Genomic DNA, 6,000 nt, shown 5'->3' on the forward strand with positions numbered 1-6,000 from the left:
TCTCTTTGAAATAATCTTGGATCTCATCCGTGAAATTCTTTTAAAAAATCAGCACAAAAATTATCTGAAAGAGGAGCATTTGGAAGTAAGTGCTACAGTAACATGGTTCCATGAAGATGGAACATCTGTGACCAGTAGTTAAATATAAACAGAAACTCTGGTTGGGGATATTTGATGTGGAATAAGCATAGCTTAGTGGGAATTGTGATCTTGTTTTAATTTGGATCACATAAAGCTATTTTTTCCAGGGCCTGATGAGCTCTGGGTAAGATGAACTGTATTGTCCCAGATGTAAAGAGCTGGGAGTGCAAACCCTGGAGTCCAGAGAAGTCCTTCTTGGAGTCTACATTGAGGTGTTTCTTGACCACCAATCTTTCCCTTCCCCCTCCCTTCACTGATAGACATGAGATGGGTTCAGTTTAGTCCTGCCACTAGCAACATATATCACTTCATGAAGTCACTTACTCAAGTGGAGGGAGTTTCCTCATTGACAAAATGATGTCAATCATTTTGGCTTAGCTAGTCTCTGAAATTGAGTTGTAAAAGTTTTTGGTTCTACTCTATTACTATGTAATTTAACAAATTAAATTTTATAAGAATTGGTAATATCCTTCAACATATATTCATTGAATGAAGCAGAATTATGGCTATCCAGATGTTTTATTTGATTATAATTGAATTGTAATCAATCAAGTGATAAGATCCATTCATATTCTTTAGTTCTGTAGAGTCACTGATATCTACGTAAACTCAGATGCTACTCACAGGTAACAGTTGTATGGAGATAAAATGTTCTGCCTCTCTAGATGCCAGGGTCAACACAGGTGACACTCAAGTCTAGGCCATAGCAATTAGTGGAGAGAATGCTGGTCTTTGAGTGTGAGAGCTTCTCTTTGAATCTTGGTTTTACTTGTGTGATGTTGGGTACATCACTTTGCCTCTTTGAGGCTTATTTTCCTTACCTAAAAATGAAATTGTTGGCCTAGATGACCCCTAAGCTCCCTTCTTCCATATTTATCTGTGATCTGGTAACTTCAAGAGACAGGAACAAACTTCAGGTAGGAGGTTGGAGTAGGTGACTTTTGAGGTGCCTTCCAATTCTAAGGTTGTATGACAAGCTTTCTCAAACTTTAATTATGTGCAGAGGTTATGTTCAAGCCTTCACTCAAAGTGTCTTGGCCACTTTTTTGATGTGGAAACAATCCTGGGTTATCAAACATTTTCCCAGTGGAAGACAAGGAGAATAATGGTAATAACTTCATATGTATAATGGGTATCATATTTCTTACCTTCTCAGTGTGATAGGGATGGGGTAAAGGGAAGGAGAGACTTTGGAACTGAATATAAAAATTTAAAATTAAATTAAAAAAGCAGATGATGGTATAAAGGACACTTAATTTAGTTGTTTGATTTGTCCCTGAATGGGTTATTGCTCTACTTGGGTAGACACCAATTATTTCTTGTATACATTCAACACTTCTAGTACCTCTGATATTGTCAGCATAGTTGAACTAATCTACAGATACAAATTTCAACCCTTCTTCAAACCTCTAGATAACTTCCAAGAGTTGCTATAAAAACAACAAAATAAATCAGTCTGATTTGAACCTGGGTTCAAAAGGTACCAGAAGGTCTCTGCTTGCAGTTTTCCTAGTTTGTAGGATGTAAGTTAGCTTACTTGCTGCATAACTCTGTGAAGTCTTCCAGTCTCTCTGGACCCCACTTTCCTCACCAGTAAAATGGAGACATTGGACTAGATGACAATAACTCATTCAGGGATAAATCAAACTACCAAATGATACCCATTATACATAAGAAGTCATTACCATCATTTTCCTCAGATGCAAAGTGGAAGACTGGTCTAGGTTTAGTATCTCCACTTGTATTCATTAATAGTTGACATTAATTGAGCACTTTCAGCTTTGCAAAGTCCTGATTATCTTATTTAGTCCTCACAAAAACTCTGTGTGGCAAGAAATGTCCCCATGTCACATTTTAGGAAACTGAGGTTTAGAGTTTAAGAGTCAGAGGTAGAATTTGAATTCAGGTCTTCCTGACCCATGAGAAGTTTGGTATTCTATCCATAATGCCTTTTTTTTTTTCATCTTGGCCTCTGTCATTTTCTCTTCTATTGCTTTCTTACAGAGAATTGGCAATGCCTGAGACCTTGTTTCCATTCAGAAAGGCTTGCTTGAAACATTTTCATTTTGAACTCTCCACTCTTTTCTTTACATTCATGGTTTTGGGGGTGGGGCAAGATGGGGTTTGTTTCAATTTTGTTCCCTTATCTCCTTTTTTCACTTCACTTAATTATAGCAGAGTCATCTTCCCAAGTTTTCCTTGTGTTGATGTTTTATTGAGCTGTCCAATTAATCATTATAGAAACTTGTTGCATCTTTCCCTCACCTTAAGACCCCAGGTGCAGCTGCCAACGTTCCCTTTGTTTTCAGCTTCATAACTCTGGCGTTTGGGCTGCTCTGAAGCAGATTAAGTAGTATTCCTCTGCTAGTCACTTACTTCAGTTATATCAGGAAATTATGTTTCCGAGGTCTCTCCAGCAGCTTTCTCAATCCATTCCCTCTTGTAAGTGCACTGTCATTTGTTTGAATCATTTAAATGTTCCATTTGTTCCATTGTTATTATAACATTTTCTTTGCACATTTCCCTCAATAATTCTGTCTTGGTGGGTTAGAAAAGAAAAGACCTAAGAGCATTTCAAATGATTGCTCATTTTCTTTCTTCCCAGTAGTATTGATTCAGAAATCATTCCCACCCTATACTGTACCATTTTTCCATTCCTTTCCTCCTTGAGTCTTCATGACTCAGGGAAGGAGAATGTCTTACTGGGCCAGGAAGAGAATAAGAGAGTCAGGACACCCTACTCTGAACTTTGAAGCTGTGTCCCTTTGTAACCCTAGCCAAGGTACTTGATCCTTTACTTTTTTCTATGAGTTCATGTTTTAGGGCTTGGGTTGGGGATAATACAATAATTTCTGATTTATCTGGATGCTATTTATCCAGATCATGACCAAGAACTAGGAAGTAAAAAAAAAAAAAGATTTCTTTGAAGCCAAAGTTGTTTTTGCAAATAAAATCAATAATAACAAAATTTTTGCATTAAAACGCATATTAGACCCAAGGGAGTCCTTTAGGCTCTGACTCTGGGACTAGATACCCTTATTTTAGGCAATGTTATAACCAACTTAGTTATTTGACTTCCTAGCCTGCAAAAAAAACAACCTTTGGGCAAAGTTGTAAAATTTTAACTTAAGTTGGTTTGCCAGACTATTAAATTACCAGCCAATATAAAGTGTGCAGGGAGTGTCTGTACTCCCTCCCCTGAAACAGATGGTAATGCCTTCTACACTTAACAGGTGGGCTTTGAGAGTGTGGCTGAGGCTGATTAGCTCTTGAACTAAGCTAGGATAGTCCTAAGATATTTCTCACTAGGTTTAGGCTTTTAAGACTGGTAGCCTTGCCAAAGCTTTTGCTCCACAGACTAGCCTTGAGAACCCAACGTCGTCACCTTTATATCCTGATGGAGTACCAGAACAAAACCTCAAGTTAGAGGAAAATAGGGCTGCCAGATAGAGACAGGCCCCCTGGCAGCAACAAGAAGGGGCAGCTGACAACCTGAGAACAAGGGATAAGTCAGATAAACTTCAAAGAAGAAATATGTACTCTGAAAGCAGAGCAGGATTTCAGGACATGAGCAAAGAGACTGCCCTGGAAGTATTGCTGCATATTAGAGAGCAATTATTGATACTGAAATCATCAAACAATTCATGGGATCAGATGACTTATTATGATTATTAATAACTAGCCTTACATAGCAATTTAAAATACTTTACATTGGTAATTTTATTTGCTCTTCACAACAACCCTCTGAGGTAAGTATTATCATTATCCTCATTTTACAGATGAGGAAACTGAGGCTGAGAGAGGTTAAGTGACTTGCCCAGGATCACACAACTAGAAGTCAGTCAATAAATATTTATTAAGTTCCTACTATCAATCAATCAATAATCATTTATTAAGTGCCTACTATAGGCACTGTGCTAAGAGCTAGCAATACAAAAAAGAGGTAAAAGATAGTCCCTGTCTTCAAGGAGCTCACAATCCCTAATAGTGGGGACAACAAGCAAACAAATATGTATGAACAAGTTGTAAACAACATAAAGGGGAAATAATTAACAGAGGGAAGGCACTAAAATTAAGAGGAGTTGGGAAAAGCTTAATTAGAAGGTAAGATTTTAGTTGGGACTTGAAGGAAGCCAGGGAAGCCAGGAGGTGAACATGAGAAGGAAGAGAATTCCAGGCATGAGGGAAACTCAGTGAAAATGCAGAGATAGAATGGCAGGTTTGAGGAGGTGGATGTCACTATACCAAAGAGTTGGAGGAAAGTATAAGGTGTAAGAAGACTGAAAAGCTAGGGGCGGGGGACAAGCTATGAAAGGCTTTGAACAGCAAACAGAAGATCTGGAGGTGATAGGGAACCACTATTGAGTAGTGGGCAGCGACATGGCCAAACCTTCACGTAAGAAAGATCACGTCATTAGCTGAATGGGGGATGGATAGAGTGGGAAGTCCAACCAGTAAGCTATTGCAGTAGTCTAGGCATGATGTAAATAGGGCTTGAACTAGGATGGTGGCAGTATCATAGAAGGGAAGGGGGAATGTATAATATATGATAGATGTCGTGAAGGTAAAATCAACAAGCCTTAAAAATAGATTGGATATGGGGGATGAGATAGAGAGAGAATTTGATATCACCTAGATTGTAAATCTAGTTGACTGGGAGGAGAACGATACCCTCAATACTAATAGGAAAGTGAGGAAGAAGGAAAAGAATGAGAGAGGGAGGGGCATAAAGATAATTAGCTCAGTTTTGGACATGTTGAATTTAAGAAGTCTATGGTACATCCAGTTTAAGATGTCCAATAGGCAAGTGAAGGGAACTGGAGGTCAGCAGAGAAATTGGGTTTGGATAAGTAGATTTGGGAATCATCAGCAAGGAGATAATATTTGAATCTATGGGAGCTAATGAGATCACCAGGTGAAATAGCATAGAGGTGGAAGAGAAGAGGCCCCAGAGCAAAGCCTTGTGTAGCTAGTGAGCATGACCTTGATGAAGATTCAGCAAAGGAGGCTAAGCAGGAATAGTCAGTTAGGGAGCAAGAGAACCAGGAGAGAGTGGTTTCACAAAAACCTAGAGAGAAGAGAATAGAGAGAAGAGAAAGGTTGAGGACTGAGATGTGGCAATTAAGAGATCATTAGAAACTTTGGAGAGGGCAGCTTTCATTGAAGGATGAGGTCAGAAGCCAAACTGTAGGAAGTTAAGGAGAGAACAGAAGGTAAGGAAGTGGAGGCTTCCATTGTAAGTAGCCTTTTCAAGGAGTATAGTCACAAAAGGGAGGAGAGCTATGGGATGAGAACAAAGATGACTGGATCATGTAAGGGTTTTTGAGGATGGGAGAAGGCACAGATATGTAGGCAATAAGGAAGCAGTCAGTAGACAGAGAGAGATTGGAGATAAGTGAGAAAGTGGGGGTGACATCAGGGGAAATCTGCTTGAGGAGACAGGATGAAATGGGATCACCTGTACAGGTCTGAAGGGTTTACCATTTCATTATGTGAGATGGAGGAAAGCGTAGATAGCGAAATAAGGCATTTTTAGGATGTAAGTTGAGGAGAAGGAAACAAAAGGAAGCTGGTGGCTAATGAATTCATTTTTTTTCCAGCAAAAAATGAGGCAAAGTTCCCAGCTGGTTGGGAGGGGGAGGGAGCTATGTGATATTTGGGGAGGGATGAAAAGGTTTGGAAAAGCCATTGTGATAAGTGGGATGATGAATCAATTAGGGAAGTATAAAAGGATTGCCTTGCTGCAGCAAGTGCCCAGTTATTAACATAACATAATATAACGTAACATAACATAACATAACATAACATAACATAACATAACATAACATAACATAACATAACATAACATAACATAACATA

This window comes from Vombatus ursinus, unplaced genomic scaffold (genome assembly GCF_900497805.2).
Source record: "Vombatus ursinus unplaced genomic scaffold, bare-nosed wombat genome assembly UNPS02014810.1, whole genome shotgun sequence".
Lineage (NCBI taxonomy): Eukaryota > Metazoa > Chordata > Mammalia > Diprotodontia > Vombatidae > Vombatus > Vombatus ursinus.